The following is an 18,076-nucleotide window of genomic DNA, read 5'->3' as shown; positions in this document are numbered from 1 at the left end:
CAGAAAATGTTACCCAAAAAACGTCGGGGCCAATCTCCAAACGTTTTCCAGGAACGCTGGGACGTTATTACAAGTAGATGTTCTAAACAATTGATGTCACTCTGTCTTTCTTGGGATATCCACAAGTTAGGACAATTGAAGAGTGAGATCAAGTCGAAGAATCATCCCTCAACGATTATGTCCCAGGCCGATCTTGATGAAGCCCATATTATAGACACCTATAATATGGCCGACAAATAAAGTCAACAAGACTCAAAAAAAGAAATTTCTCCGCGAACAGTGTTCCACAGTCTAGGAACAACTGGTCAGAGGTCAGAGTTAACAAAACACGCAAACCCCGCTCGAGACGCTTCAAACGCATTAAGACAATCGCGAGGGACGCACCATACAAACTCCTGACGTCTGCCCAGTGCTCAATACATCTAGTGCTCCTCTCTCCGAATCGGAGACCTTACTTCTTTCCAAGGGGCTAAATTTCTGCCCCACGCCACATGAGGTCGACGAAAAACAAGTCAGAGAAGACACCCGAGCATTCTTCCGGAGACTACGTTTGAAGGAGCAGTTCTCTAGAAAAGACTCCGAAGTAAATTCATACGACTCTTCCAAGCCAGATTTACACGATCTAGAGGAACACAAACTCTATAAGCCCAAGAGTGACTGGGAACCTGCACCGGGCAAGTGCGGCGCGCTTGAGTCGTATATTGACGCCGTTGAGTCAGACATAGAGAAGCTCCTTTTTCAATGCCAGACAAGACTCCCGACAATTTGAGTAAGGAAGAGAGATCTGCCTTACAATCATTAAAGAATCGGGATGACATTGTAATCAAGAAAGCAGACAAAGGCTCTACAGTTGTAGTAACGGATAAAGAGACTTACATGGCGGAGGCCCAAAGACAACTCTCAGACGAACGTTTCTATAAGAAACTGGACTCTGACCCTACTAAAGAATTCTCCACCGCCATTACCAAAACTCTTGACGATATGTTTGAGAAAAATGAGATTGGTATCAATGTCTATGAGACCTTAAATCCTATTGACTGTAGACCAGGACAAATTTATCTGCTTCCTAAAATACACAAAGAAGGCATGCCAGGTCGCCCCATAGTCAGCGCAATTGGACACCCCACGGAGAAAATTTCTGAATTCATTGATTTACATCTCCGCTCCACACGTAGAGAATTTGCCATCCTATCTCCTTAAGGATACCACGGACTACATTAACAAGACGCCCTCTACGGCCTCCGAAATCATACCCTCCTCGTGACTATGGACGTCACATCTTTGTACACCAATATTCCACACGATGAGGGTATCGAAGCCTGTAAAGAAGTCTTGGGATAGTAGGTCCATACAAATTCCTTCTACAGAGTCCCTTGCTAAGCTCTTTGAACATGTTCTCAAGTTCAACAACTTCATGTTTAATGGAGAACATTACCTGCAGGTTAATGGCACTGCTATGGGTACGAAAATGGCACCGACTTATGCCAATGTCTTCATGGGAAGACTGGAACGCAACTTGTTACTTCAAGCACCATTTAGGCCCCATAGCTGGTTGCGTTTCATAGACGATATAGAGATGAAGTGGGTGGAATGTCGCGAGAGCCTCGAGGCATTCATTACGTTTGCCAACACCTTCCATCAATCGATCAAATTTACAGTAGACGTATCTAATTCGAAAAAACGTATTCCTAGATACTACATCTACCCCTATTGATGGTGAAATCGAATTCAGTCTCCACACCAAACCCACAGACTCCCACCTATATCTTATGCCCTCTAGCTGTCATCCCCCACACACTTTTAAGGGAGTGCCTAAGGGCTTAGCCACCAGAATTTGACGCATTGTTCGTCCCCTGCCTTATATCAGGAGCAAAGTGGTCTTCTTAAGTCCCACTTATGCAAAAGAGGCTACAATGCCCGCACCGTACAAACAGCTATTGATGAGATGGCGGGACATGACAGGCAAAACCTATTACGCTACAAGGAGAAAGACAATAGCGGCAGGGTCCTTGGTAACCACATACCATCCCGTGCCCTTAAGAACCTTAGCGGTATCCTTCAAAAGAACCTACCAATTCTCCATTCAAACAAACGAATGGCAGAGGTCTTTAAGGAACCCCCATTGGCTGCATACAGACGCCCAAGGAACCTAAAGGACATGGTAGTAAGAACCAGACTGGACAACCCATTACCTAACGGGGGCTTTAAAACTTGCTCTGACAGAAGATGTCTTCTTTGTAAGCACAGCACTGACACAGACAGTTTTAACAGCCCTGTTACAGGCCGCAGCTACAAAATACTAGGGAATTTGTCCTGTCATACTGACAACTGCATTTATCTCATCAGTTGCAAAGTTTGCTCCAAACAGTATATTGGTGAAACAGGAGATCTCCGCAGGAGAGTCAATAACCACCGTTCGACCATTAGGACCAAAAAACTCAATGAACCCGTTGGGGAACATTTCAACCTTGAGGGTCACAAATGGGAGGACATGACAGTAGTGGTGATTGACCATAACCCAAGATGGACAGATGCTCAGAGAAAAAGCAAAGAAAAGTTCTGGATGCACAGATTGAAGTCATTCCGCCCTAATGGTATTAACAAACTGAATGACTTCACCAGAATGAACGTAAACTAGACCCAATTCCTGATGATACTAAACAAGATTATTCTCTCAATTTAGTGTAAACTCTACAGTTAATTTGCGTCACCAACTCTCGAACAACTCTCATAACTATGTATTGCTTACACCTTTGTTAATTATTTTTTCCCGGTAATAAGTCCTTAAATATTTCAAAATTTATAATTGATCATAATTCATATGTTTAAATATCCCTGCTATATTATTTTTCTTCGATTATTCTTTATTAAGTAAAGTTACGCCATTTTGAGAGAATGTAACAATGTACGATTTACTGATTGTCGTAATTAATTAGCATAATTAATTCGTTCAATCATGTAAATCGCACTTCACCCGAGTATACCCATAGACCGGACGCATTTCATAGCGGTCCGGATTTCTTTCTTTATTAGTGTTCTTAAAAATTTCCAATTCATCATGTAATTAAGTATGTAAATATCTAGTGTTTAGTAGTTTAGTAGTAGTGCTAGTTGTTTTTGTTTCTCTTTTTCCTTTTGTTCTTATGACTTTTTAACTTTTTTCTTTGTCCTGAGGAAGGGACAGGGCGTCCCGAAATTTGACAATTTTTATTGTTCGTGTCGTTGGTCATTTTTAGTGCTTTATATAAATATATATATATATATATATATACAGTGATATATATATTTATATATATATATATATATATATATATATATATATATATATATATATATATATATATATATATATATATATATATATATATCTAATTTACAACATGAGACTTTTAAAAACTGTTTATTAAATGGAAAAATTTCAAGGTCAAAATTTTCATTAAGTGATTCTTTACTCTCGGCTGAATGATAAGGAATTTTCAGATAAATTATAAATAAATAAATATGTGATGGTGATTATTATGTAAAATAAAGTTTCCTTTCCATTCTAAAATATTTTCTCAAGATACCCCTGTGCCTGTTCTTTAAGTATAATTTACATGTTTGAAGCCATTTACATCTTTGTTTTTTACTTAGTTAACTGTGAAATTGATAATGACAGTTTTCAAATTAAAGCAAAGAAAAGTAGAAATATTTTTTTAAAAATGGAACATAACTTTTTTTTGTTATCATGAGTGTGCATGCGATTACCTGTAATGATAGTTGACACAATAAAGGGCAGGGAGAAATTCAAATTTCAGCATCCTCATGTATATTTGCTCCTGGTAAACATGTAGAATGTAAATATAAGGAATGTTTTTAAGTTTTGTGCTGAATTATTGGTGTGAGTTTCACACATAAGTTTATTAATGAAAATTGTTATATATAAGTCTGTTACATTACACAAATATATTGAAAAAACTAAAATACATCTCCTTAATTGGTATCTTAATAAGTAATTTATTTGTGTGAATTTTAAATCCTGCATTTCCACGAACAATTTGAAGGTTCAAAGTACTTTAAGACACAAATCTTTATGAAACACCCACACCAACCAAAACGTTATTTTGAGTTTTATTCTAGTAAAAAATCATAGATATTGAAACAAATTATGTGTCAAAATTAAATTTTCTACTACGTATTCATCAGTCTATGATTGTAAAGTATCATTATGACCACCTTTCATCACATATTGCCAATGGTGCAATTAACTAATTTCTGACCTCAAAGCATAGCGATTTAAGGGACAAACACAAAAGAAGAATCATACGATCAATTATCAGTAAGTATAATGTTTACATGTTAAAGTTTGCATACTGAAATATTGACAATATTAAATGAGTATGCTTAGTTTATGAAAGGTCTATTTGTGCATTCACGCAACATACATCAACATGTTCTATAATGTAGCATTAATTTGACAGTTGGGGATTGTATATAAATGTGTTTTCTTTTATTTTTCTCTCATTAAACTCAGACATCTATTTAATTTTTTTATTATTATAATTAAGGAATCGATAAAGATTGCAGAAAAAAAATTTAAAATTTTATTTTGGCATTAAAAATAAATTTAAAATATTTTATCATTATTAAAGCGTTTCTTCTGGATTTAAGGATGTATTTATAATGGCATTATACAGGATTACCATGGATATAATATAATAATAGTTTCATTTAATCAAAAAAAAACTTATACATTATAAATGCCTGATTAAAAAAAGAAAGGTAATAAACGATGTTGTTATTAATTTTATTGGAATTTTGAAATGTAACATTAGAGTTAGTAATCGATCATTGTCAAAAACAAGTGCACTTTAAGTCGTACGTTTGTTCTCAAAGAAGTGCTTCATCTTATGCATAAAACACCCCGTTCACATGTTTATACTTTATTTATCATTTTTAAGAAAGGAGCATGAAATTTTTTTTTTTTGGGGGGGGCTAAAATTTTTTGCAAATAATTAACTTATGTGCTGACAGGAAGAGAATACTGTAACTGATTCACATACAAATTGACATGCGAATATTCTATTTAATATTTTCATAGCATTGATATCTAACATTATACATACAAATTGACATTCATTTTCTCACAAGAAATAACAAAAATTAACGATCATTTTTAAAAAAAAATATAAAAAATCTTCAGTAAAAGCATATTTTTAAAATTTTATTTTATAAATACATTAAAAACCAAAATCATGGAATTGTTTTAAAAATATGTTTACATTTGATTCTCATAATACAAGCATAATAATTTTCATGATTAACATCAAATCTTTGAGGTATTTAAATTATCAACAATAACTTTGATCAGTACATATTTTTTCGTGGGATTTTCTTCAAGACTGAATTTAGTTTGTGTTTTTATTGATAACAAGTAATTAGTCTGTCAATAACATGTATTTATTTGAATTCTACACAAATGAAATGTATAGATTATTTGATGTTATATGACTGTTAAATTTAACAATGCAACATTTTATTACTGTTTATTGATGTTTAAAAATACCAGAGCCTAATTATTCATTTTAAAGTTATAATAAAGAAAGAGAAAAAGTAGCAGTAAATACTTTTTACAAAGAATAAATAGAATAATATTTGATTTAGTCTCTTTTTGAAAGATGTGACTTTTTTAGGAGTGCTTTATTTTGTTTAATTTTCAATTTAAATTAGGTCTATGGCAACATAAATCTTCCAACAAAAATAAAAAAAACTGCCTGTGCATAATTTTAAATGTATCTTTAATCTAGTACTATTGTCTTTTCAAATTTATATGGCAAGTTTAATTCATGATGTAAGGCCATTTTAAAATAATTTTGCTTTCCCTCTCCCGTTCTTGGAAATCAAAAACAGATATAGAGAATTATGTAGGTTAGTGTAGTCTACTTATTTCAACAAGTTATTGACTGGATAAGAGGACTAAAATGAAAAAAAATATCGTTTCCTGGTATGTAAACAGAAAATTCTTTTTTGAACCAGGTTATTTTTTAACAGTCAAACACCGAGAAACAATATATATTTTTAATGACCTTTGTTATGTGCCAATTATTTTGAAATCATATTTAAACATGTGGAGTTTTAGCATTTTGAATGATTTTCACAGAAAATTCAATTTTTAACACCTCAACGCCATTGAATAAAAAGTGATACACAGAATACCAATGAAGTTAGTCATTGTGTTTCGTTATTGAAAACAGACTCAAAAAAGTAGCCATTTCTTGAACTGTTTTAAAATCCAGAATTTTATTTTTAAAAGACCATAACACCGTTCATCGAAATCAAAAACCAATATACATGTGTGTGGGGTGGGGTGGGGGGGTTGTGTGCAAAGTTATATTGAAATCAGACTTAAACTGTAGGAGAAGTAGCATTTTGATATAATTATGTATATTTTGCACAAAAATGTCTATTTTTAGTAATCATGGCCTCCCGTTTATCGAAATCAAAAACCGATGCACAGAATTATATATCTTATCTCTCCTTGTGTGCCAAGTTATATAAATTCAAACCAGAAACTGTAGGCATAGAGCGTTTTGACAAATTGTTTACATGGACTTCAGCAACGGACGGATATATGATCTATCGTTTTTTTTTTCTTTGACCAGTAAACATGTATATGTACAATTCAAAATATAATTATTATATCGGCCAAAATATATTTTTTTATAAATGCTAGACTTCGATAGCATTAAGAATATGTTTTCATGTGGCAAATGTATTGAACTTTGCTTTGTTAGGCAAATCAGTTTATGATGCAAGTTCAATTGTCAAACCTCTGCAGCTTTGATAAAGCATGACTAAATGCATTACTTTTGGAGCAGTTTCTAAAACAAGGTAAATTATTGACAAACAAGTAGATGAAACAAGAGTACACGGTATTTGCAGGGGTTTCAATACAAATGTACCAAACTTCACAAAGATATGTACAATGATTTGTCAGGGTTAAAGGTTATAAGCAGAAGTAAAGATCAGTAAAAGACAAGAAATTGGATGTTAGTCCATTAATTTAACCTGACCAATGTATTTTTCTGTTAATTCTAGATCATGACAAAGAGCACACGGCGGGTGTGATCGAGCGACAATGTTAACTCCTTGAATAATTTACTTGTGATGTGATCCGTGTTTGTTTTGTATTTTGTAGTTTTCTGTTTTTTGTTATCATAATACTTTTGTTATCCTTAAAAAAATTATTGTTAAAAAACATTGGATAGTCTACCTTTATGAAAATAACTGCCTATATTGTGTACTTTAACACAAGATGTCATTCGCTATAAACATGGTACCACACTCAATTTATGATTTGATAAATGTGCTTAATAATATTTTCTATTAAAAATGGATATTCTATGAATCAAAATTAAAAGTTTTTCTATTTAATCATCAAATAAATTTGGATGCTTTTTATATAAGACATTTCTTTTTACAAAGATACGTTATAAAAAGTCTTTGTTTCCTCCACGTCATTTTAAAAAAACAGTGGCGTTAAATAAACAGCTCCCATCTCTCCAATTGTTTAATTCCAACATGTTTTGAACATGTAAATTAGATACTTTGAATTTACATGTAGCTTAACATCCAGTGTTCGTAGCATTTCAGGCATTCCCATGGCCCTTTAAATTTTACTAATGAGATTTGAAATATTTAAAAAGTCACACATAAAATTTTTTGTCATTTAAGACCCCTTTTCCCATTAAATGGAAGTACACCATTATATATATATATATATATATATATATATATATATATATATATATATATATATATATATATATATATATATATATATATACAGACCCTGATACGTGCTACTACCCGCAAATAATGTGCGCCTTCCGTTTCGTGCAAACCGTGTATTTTCAATGTAACATGGTTAATGCCCTCTTTACAAATTTTGTGTAGTTTTGTGTAGATCCATCACTGTTTCGATGTGTCATAAATATTTTTAATTTTGCAGATCATTACTTTATTGATCAAATAAATGTCACGATGAAATGTATTTTAATTTTAATTACACGGAGAAACTTTTAGGGGGCATTTGGGGGGGGTTAAAGTTTTAAACTAGTACAGTCTTTGAAAGTTTATATTGTAAAAACAGAAAATGGTAATTCAGTTTAAATCAATGACGAATTTTAAAATACTTTTTTAAATTCAAACTTGTTACATTTGTGCGTCTTGTATTATCTGACGCCTTAGAACATATAGTTGGAATTTTTTCCTCTAAAAAATACATTTTTAAAAGGTCAATTTTTCATGAACAACTTTATTTTATTTTTAGAGAAAATTGTAAACTACTTTTCCAACTTAAAACTTACGTTGGGTTGCTATATATACATGTTGAGCCAAGGTCTTAGAATGACACTGAAGAATTAGAGACTTGGTTTTATTTCGTTGCTACGAAATAGGTGGCTGGAACAAGGATCAACTGTGAAAAATCTTCTCTGATCACATTTTGTCTGTAACGAACATGCCGTCTGTCTGCTGAAAACGTTTTCTATTTCACGTGCTTTCAAAACTGGCTGTAGCCAATTTCAGACTGGCAACTCCAACAAAGCATCCTTGGGTGAAGGGGATTCATTATTTGGGTGCAAAAATGTCGTCTGGCCATCTCTTAAAGGCTAGATAATAGGGAATTTTAAAAAAAATGTGGTTATTTTAACATAGAATCTTCAGTTCTCAAGAACATTACACTGTATTTACCGAATCAAAACTTCTAATAGATAAGCATATGAAGCACTTGGTAGAGGTAAATAAAATTTATGCGATATTTGACATTTAAGGGACAGATATAGATTCCAATATTGATTTAACATAGAAATGATTTTTGAAATATTTAATTGCCTATTAATTTGAAGATGTGCTAGCTTCAAAATAACGGAAGCATTCTCAGTAGCTATAGATCGTTGTTCAAATACATGTGTACCCCAACGAGTGCCAATATTCACAATGGCCGACAAAAGTTTTACATAGAAATATAATGGAAAGGTGTTCTTTAAAATTTCTTTTCAAGAACCACTGTGCCTTACACAAAAATAAACTTATTCGGATTTCTTCAGGTAGTGTAAATTTAAGTTTGTTCAAATCATGACCCCGGGGGTCAGGCTAAAAAATACGAAAACAATGGAAATAATTATATTACTAGTCATAATCAATTATGTTTCATCAAATGTTACTGTGCATTAAAAATAAAATGTATATAAACATTTTCAGGTTGTAGATTTTGAAGTATAAATGTAAAAATCAAACCCCGCGGTAATCACACCACAACAGCCAACGAAATTTTACACTATAAATATATTCAAACATTTTATCAATGAAATTCTTTTCCAGAGCCACTGTGCCAGTGATCTTAATAACAAGATATAAGCACCTAAAAAATATCATTCTAGTTTGTTACATAACGATAATGGCCCCACGGGGTAGTTCGGTTACAAAGTTCAAACGATTATTTACATGTAGAAATATACATCATGAAAATTCTTTAAAACTTGAATTCTCAAATATAACAAAGATAATTGCTTCATATTTATATGGAAGTATCCACATGTATCACGACGGTTGTTGACATCATGCAATACCATGGAAAAGTGTATAAAACCTCAAGAAATTTGCATTAACCATTATACATAGAAATATAGGAATTTTTAATGAACAACAATATTCTCAAACAAAAATTGTTAACAGGAAACAAAACCATAATTGATGATATTTATATGTGAATCATCCTGGGAGTAGGATTCAAGTCTGTTCAAATCATCACACCCGTTACGCACCACAACACCAGTCACAATGTGGATGTTTAACAGATATGGAAAATTTTTTAAGTGATCTTATTATCAAGGAATTAAACTTACCTTCCCCTGAAAGAGATCATATTTATTCTGTACATCCTCAAGTATTGGTCTTTGTTCAAAACAATTTGTGACCTGTCAAGGAGAAGCCGCAAAATGAGTCATACAATTGCAAGCATAGCAACTATATAAACATTTTAGAAAAATTTTTGAATGAGAAAGGATATACTTCGAAATAAATGTAAAATAAAAAAAAATATGAATTAATTAATGGTTAAACATAAATAAAACACTAAAAATCGGGTTTTGAAAAAGGATTTTACAGTCAAATGATGATATATGTTATTCCATGAAAATCTGTCATGTATTAACAAGTAAAAAGATCAATTAAGATATAACCTTTTGGAAACAAGGACAGGATTGTTTCCGGTTTCCTCACGATAATACAGGATAAAAAAAATCTTTAAAATTGTTAAAATTAAAGTGGTCCAAAAAAATGATTGCTTTAAAATTTGACCACATTTGTCGGCGAACATGTGATGGTTTCACTTTTCTGTACAGAATCATTATCTGTAGGGAGCCTCGAAACACCAAAAGATGGCGGAAGTATAACATGTGAAGCTGTCAACTACCATTTGTCAAAGAAAATTTTCTACATTTTACATGGAATTTTATCAATTTGGGATGTGGTTTCCAGCTCGTAAAGGAGATCAAATTAGACAAAAAAAACCCGACTAGAGGTATGTAACTGTTTACTGTTTACTTAATAAGTCAGCACACATGACTAACATTGTTTATACGGAAGATCCGATCTTTACAATTCAAAATTTTTAAAGCTTTTCCAATATTTTCTTGCAAAACAATTTGGTTGGACCAGTGTTATAGTTAAAACGCCCTTCTCCTTGGCTTATGATTTCAACAAACTTGAATCTGTAAGAGATGACCATTGAAACATGATCAATGTATGGCTTTACATTCAGGTACAGAAATTTTAAAACAAGATTATTTTTTTATGATGACCACTTTAATTTTCAAATGACTTCAAGTTATTTTTTTACTGATTCTCGTTTTGCAGACTTTTTTCCAGACAATAGTGACCCTTGTAAAAGGTTGATATTGGATCTATTCTTTATTAGACTTAGGTAATTCAGAACAGATTTTCATGGAATGAATATGTCATTATTTGATCTTCAAAATCAGCTTTTATGAAATTGATTTAGATTTTTAGTGTTTTGTTTATTTTAACTTCAGATTAATTTTCTCTTCATATTTTTTTTTATTTTTCATTTATTTCTGCAAGTAAATATCTAAAATAAAATGTCGGAATGTCATAAAAAGTTTTGATTCTAAAATATTTATATAGTTGTGAAAGTGAGACCTAGGAAAGATAAAGTTGAATGACTTATTTTCAGACTGACTAAATACACGCATGCCTCACAAATTGTTTTGAAGAACGGTACCAATAGTGGGGTTACAGTATTTACATAAATCTTTTCTTCAACATCAGGGGTAAACATAATGGGTAAGTTTAATTCAAGATTCATTCATATTTAATATTCTATACTTCACTGGTGAAGAAAAAAACCATTATATATCACTTAAACATCCACATTGCGGTGACTGGTGTATGACAGTGCGTAACGGGTGTGACCGGTTTGGGATGCTTCCTCCTATTAGGGACCTGATTCAATCTCGGGAATTTCTTCTGTGTTTTGTTTCCTGTTAACAAATATGTATTGTTTGTAAGATTTTTTTTTCAATTCATTGTTGTTCATTAATTTTTTCGCTTTTTCATGTTTAGGTATAATGGTTAATGCAAATTTCTTAAGTTTTATACACTTTTCTCAAGGTTTAAATTGTCTAGGATGACCTAGACCTCTCTAAATACATGTATACTATTTTAAATCATACACAGAAGCTGATTATCTTCTTTAATTTAGAGTTTTAATTCAAGCGTTACAAGAGCCAATGTTCATGATGTAAATTATTTTGTACATTAATAGAGCATCGTTATGAACTTTGTAACAAATTTGATTTCCATCGTTATGTAACAAATAGCCTAATGATATTTTTTAGGTCTTATCATTGCTTTTGCTTGTTATTTGGTATCACTGCCAGCAAGTTAGGGAAGAGGGTCAAACCCTTCATAGAATTGTTTGAATCCATATCCATTATAGTTATTAAACTATTAAAGTGGATCTTTTGGTGAGTGTGATTGGGAATTTTTTTTTTACATTTATACTTCAAAATCGAAACTTAAAATGTTTTGAACATATGTAATATTTTTAATGCAAGAAAAATAACATTTCGAGTGTAGAAAGTCACATAATTGATTATGACTAAATATAATTTTTTCTTTTCTTTATTTTTGTTTATTTTTTGAATGAAGTATTTGGTCGCATGATTTATTTGAATGAAAATTTAAAAGAAGAAATCCGAAAAGTTTATTTTTGTGTAAGGCGCAATGACAGTGCAAAAAGAAATTTTAAATGAACAGAGAAGAACACCTTCTCCGATTTTAGTTACTTTTATTTCTTTAAAACTTATTTGTGATTTTGGCACTCGTTGGCTGTACACATGTATTTGAGCGAGACAACGAGTGTTATATATTTCACAAAAAAGTTTAATATTTCCGTTATTTTGAAGCTAGCACATCTTCAATTAATATTAAGTACTTCAATTAAATATTTCAAATAAATAAGAATTTTGTATTTAAATATTGGAATATATCTGTCCCTTAAATGTTAAATATCGCATCATTTTATTTACCTATACCAAGTGCTTCATATGCTTATCTATTAGAAGTTTTGATTCGGTAAATACAGTACGTAATGAATTATTACTAACTGATTTTGATTCTTTGTTAAAATAAACACATCTTACCCAAAAGCTCCCACGACCTAATCATAAATTAGCCTTTAAGAGATGGCCAGACGACATTTTTGCACCCAAATAATGAATGTTTTAAATAACTTAGGATGATCCCTGTTGGAGTTGCCAGTCTGATAGCTACAGCCATTTTGAAAGCACGTGACATAGAAAACGTTTTCAGCAGTATGGGCATGTTCGTTTTAGCCCATGTGCTTGGGATCATTTTTCATCAGTTGATCCTTGTTCCAGCCACCTATTTCGTAGCAACGAGAAAAAGCCCTCTCTATTTCTTCAGTGCCATTCTTAGACCTTGGCTAACTGTATTTGCGCCACCCAGCACGTAAGTCTTTTTTAAGTTGGAAAAGTAGTTTACAATTTTCTCTAAAAATATCAAATAAAGATGTCTTATGAAAAATTGAGTTTTTAAAAATGTATTTTTTAGAGGAAAATAATTGTCAAACTTGTGTTCTAGCGTCAGATAATACAAGACGCAAAATGTAATGCATGTTTGAATTTAATAAAGTATTTTAAACGTCGTCATTTTTCAAAACTGAATTCTTGACCATTTTCTGTTTTTACAATATAAACTTTCAAAGATTTTTTTTAAAACTTTAAATTCGAAATGCATTCATAAAAGTGTTCCCTGAATAATTTATTCTAGAGTTCTTTTCATCGTGTCAGTCAGAATTCATCAATAAAGTACTGATCTGATAAAAACTTTCGATAAATATCATGAATATAAAGATATCGAACAGTGATGGATCTAAAGGTGTTTATAGACAATACAAAATTTGTAAAGAGGGCATTAACCATGTTCCATTGAAAATAACGGAAGAGGGATCGAGCGACAGAGGACTGAACATCCCTGTTGAGCGGCCACGCTCTATAAAATATTGGTTTTCTTTGAATTGTATATTGTAAAGACGTAATTGACAATTAAAACTGATCATAATAATTAAATACGTCTGAAAAACTACTTTTATTAATTCTATTATTTATTGAATAATGGTGTACTTCCATTTAATGATAATAAGATTTTATCTTAAGTAATATGGAAACAAATTAAATTTATATGTGTACTTTCAATTAGACGTTTCACGATACATCATTAGTAATTTAATTTAAAGGGCCATGGGAATGCCTGAAATGCTACGAACACTGGATGTTAAGCTACATGTTGATACCAGAATATCTAATTTCCTTGTTCCTGTTGGAGCTGCTTTGGAGAGATTGGGAAGCTGTTTATTTATCTGTTTATCTGCACTGTTTCTGGTACAGTTAGAAGGAATCCCAATCGATGCATCTAAAATACTGTTCATTGGGTAATGTTTATATACAAGACATTTCCAATTCGTTTGAGTTGAGAAAACTTTTACATTGATTCATTCAGAATATCCATCAGTAATAGATTTAACCATAATTTTTTTAGTTTGCTGACAACTGTTGGATCTCTGGCAATACCGGCTGTTCCCAGTGCCAGTATTGTTTCTCTTCTGATCGTCCTATCTTCCGTAGACATTAAAGTACACAATATAGGCATTGGAGTGGTTCAAGTAAGCAAAGAGTTCATCATTAATGAAACATATGGGGATAACGAAAAGTATTCAAGATCAAAATTCCAAAAACAATACAAAATTGGAGCAGAGCAAACACGGGTCTCCAATACATCAGAGGTGGGATCAAGTGCCAGGGAGGAGTGAGCATCTCCTGTCGACCGGTCACGGCCGCCGTGTGCTCTTTGTCATGATCTAGAATTAACAGAAAAATACGTCGGCATAGTGTATAAATAATGGATAACATGCAATTCGTATATAAAATGTATATGGCATTTGACTTATTAATAATTCTATTATATCATTGTACATATCGACCGTAGAACTTGCGAATGATGACTTGAAACGAGACACAAATACCGTGTACTCTTGTTTCATCTACTTGTTTGTCAATAATTTACCTTGTTTTAGAAATTGTTCAAAAGTAGAGCATACCCATGCGTATCGAATCAACTGAGAGGTATAAACAATTCAGGTGATGAAGGTATATTGTTGCTTAACAAAGCAAAGTTCAATACATTTTTCAACTGAAACTATCATATTCTTAATGCTATCGAAGTCTAGCTATTTATAAAGTACAATATATATTTTCGTAGGATATAATAATTATACTTTGTTGTTTTTATTAGCTCTACTGGTCAGAGACCAGAAGAGCTTATGCGATAGTAATGCGTTTCGTCCGTCCGTCTGTCTGTCTGTCCGTCTGTAAACAATTTTTCAAAATGCTACTCCTCCTACAGTTTTGGTTTGATTTCAATATAACTTGGCACACAAGTAGACTACACTAAGAAACATAATTCTGTGTATCGGTTTTTGATTTCGATAAACGATGTTGCCATGATTACTAAAAATAGACATTTTTGTGAAAATCATTCAAAATGCTACTTCTCCTACAGTTTAAGTCTGATTTCAATATAACTTTGCACACAAGTAGATTACGCTAAGATACATAATTCTGTATATTGGTTTTTGATTTCGATGAACGGTGTTGCCGTGGTTACTAAAAATAGAAATTCTTTGAAAAACATTCAAAATGCTACTTCTACAGTTTGAGTCTGATTTCAATAACTTGAAACACAAGTAGACTACACTTAGATACGTAATTCTGTGTATCGCTTTTTGATTTCGACGAACGGTGTTGAGGTGCTTACTAAAAATAGAATTTTCTGTGAAAATCATTCAAAATGCTACTCCTTCCACATTTTAAGTCTGATTTCAAAATAACTTGGCACATAAGTAGACTACACTAAGATACATAATTCTGTTTATCGGTTTTTGATTTCGATGAACAGTGTTGCTGGTTACTAAAAATAGAATTTTCTGTGAAAATCATTCAAAATGCTACTTCTCCCACATTTTAAGTCTGATTTCAATATAACTTGGCACATAAGTAGACTACACTAAGATACATAATTCTCTATATCTGTTTTTGATTTCGATGAACGATGTTGCCGGTTACTAAAAATAGAATTTTTAAAAAAAATACATTCAAAATACAACTCCTCCTACAGTTTTGGTCACACAAGCAGACTACACTGAGATACATAATTATCAGTTTTTTTTTATTTTTGTTTTTAATGACTTATGTTGCCATAGTAATTTAAATTGAAAATTCTGAAGTTTTATTAAAAGCTACTCCTACAGTTGTTGTCTTTTTGCAGTCTTGCCACAAAGAGACTAAATCAAGGATCATTATTTTATTTCTTGCTTTTGTAAAGTTTTAAGTCTTTACTGCTACTTTTTCTCTTTCTTTATTATAAGTACAAAGCAGTAGAGCTACAGTCTCGACAGAGACGTCTGGTATATTTTAAACATCAATAAACAGTAATAAAATGTTGCATTGTTAAATTTAACAGTCATATAACATAAATAATATATACATTTCATTTCAGTGACCGTATCCGATCTACTAGTAACACGTTAACCATCATTGTGGGGGTGGTTGTTATTGACAGACTCTGTAGGTCTAGTCTGAGGGCGGCATCAAACGACAGTCTTGAAGAAAATCCCACGAAAAAAAAATCAGAGATCAAAGTTATTGTTGATAATGGATTAAATACCTCAAAGATTTGATGTTATTTATAGAAAATTATTTGCTTACGTTTATAAGTAATTAACAATGTAAACAATAGTTGTTTAAAACAATTCCACTGATTTTCGTATCAATTATAGCCAATGGGTATTTCTTATTTATTTATATTTTTCAATATGCTTTTACTGAAGATTTCAATTTATATGACGATTTGAAAAATGATCTGCTTGAATATTTGTTATTTCTTGTGATGAAAATGAATGTCAATTTGTATGTATAATGTTAGATATCAATGCTATGAAAATATTAAATAGAATATTCGCATGTCAATTTGTATGTGTAATGTTAGAGATTCCTCCTGTCAGCACACCAGTTAATTATTTGTATAGTGTAAGAAAGCAATCAGTATGTGAAACCTCTTTCTATGCTCGTTCTTAAAAATGGCAAATAGCATAATACATGTGAACGAGGTCGTTTTATGCATAAGATGAAGCAATTCTTTGAGAACAAACGTACGACTTAAAGTGCACTTGTTTTTGATAATGACTAATGACTAATTAATGTTACATTTCAAAATTCCAATAAAATTAATAAGTCTCAACTATCTCTTTTTACCTCTTCTTTTTTTACAATCCTCATTTATAATGTATAAGTTTTTTTTTTTAATTTCTTCCAAAATCAAAGAGATGGTTGCATTCCCCATATCCATGGTAACGTCCCTGTATCTGCCATTGCATTTGAATTATGAGATAAAGATATAAATACCTTTAATAATGATAAAATATTTTATTAATCTTTTTTTAATGCCAAAATCGAAACATTTTAAATTTTTTTTCTTATCTTTATCGATTCCTACAATTCTGGTCTAGTTAATTGTTTAAATAGATGTCTGAGATAATGAGAGAAAATTCTCAGGTAAACGTTAAAACGTATTTATATACAATCCCCGTACGTTGTCTTTTGTTCGCAGGTCCACTGACCGTTGTGCGATGTCAGGTGTCTGAGATTCCGAAAATGTTCAATTCAACATGTTCAATATTATCTATCTAATCGGCGAAGAACTCAATATAAAGTCAGTGCAAACACTGTTAACATGTAAATAGCTTGGAATCACTATGATACCTCCTATGATACATATTTTGTGTGTTTACATTTTTCCGTTGTTAGAGCAGAAATTAGTTAATTGCACCATTGGCAATATGGGTGAAAGGAGGTCATAATGATCTGCTGAACAATCAGTATGCACTGATGACCAGCTGTACGTAGTAGAAAAGCATGAAAAATGAATGCGAAACATTCCAATTGCTATGATTTTTTATCAAAAAATGGACTCATCATAAGCGTTTTGGTTGGTGTGGGTGTGGGGTTCGCCTTAGGATTTGGTCTTAGAGTCGTGGAACCTTCAGATGATGCACTCACGTGTAGGTAGGATTTTAAAATATTAAAAATAAATTCTTTTTACATCCTACCATGATTATTTAGAGATGAATATCTTTATTTTTCAATATATTTTATAATGTAATTATCCTTATATATAACAATTTTCAATTAATAAACTTATGTATGAAACATATACAGACAACGAACAGCACTCAAGACTATAAAAGTGACTGGTGATAATTTTAATCTCTTAACAGGTTTACCAGGAGAAATATACATGAGGATGCTGAAAATGACAATTCTTCCTTTAGTTGTGTCAACTATCATTACAGGTAAGTCACATACACACTGTATGATAACCAAAAAAAAGTTATGTTCCATACAAATAAAAAAAATAATTTGACTTTTCTTTGCTT

General features: G+C 31.7%; 1 pseudogene; it reads left to right on the top strand.

Moving 5' to 3' along the window:
- Positions 1-741: 741 nt before the first annotated feature.
- LOC134233589 (excitatory amino acid transporter 2-like) lies at positions 742-16,321 on the top strand (annotated as a pseudogene).
- The last annotated feature ends 1,755 nt before the right edge of the window (positions 16,322-18,076 follow it).

The sequence above is a fragment of the Saccostrea cucullata genome, unplaced genomic scaffold (assembly GCF_032062105.1).
Source record: "Saccostrea cucullata isolate Sc308-1 unplaced genomic scaffold, CSIRO_AGI_Scuc_v1 ctg902, whole genome shotgun sequence".
NCBI lineage: Eukaryota > Metazoa > Mollusca > Bivalvia > Ostreida > Ostreidae > Saccostrea > Saccostrea cuccullata.
This window is presented reverse-complemented; position numbering and strand designations above follow the sequence as displayed.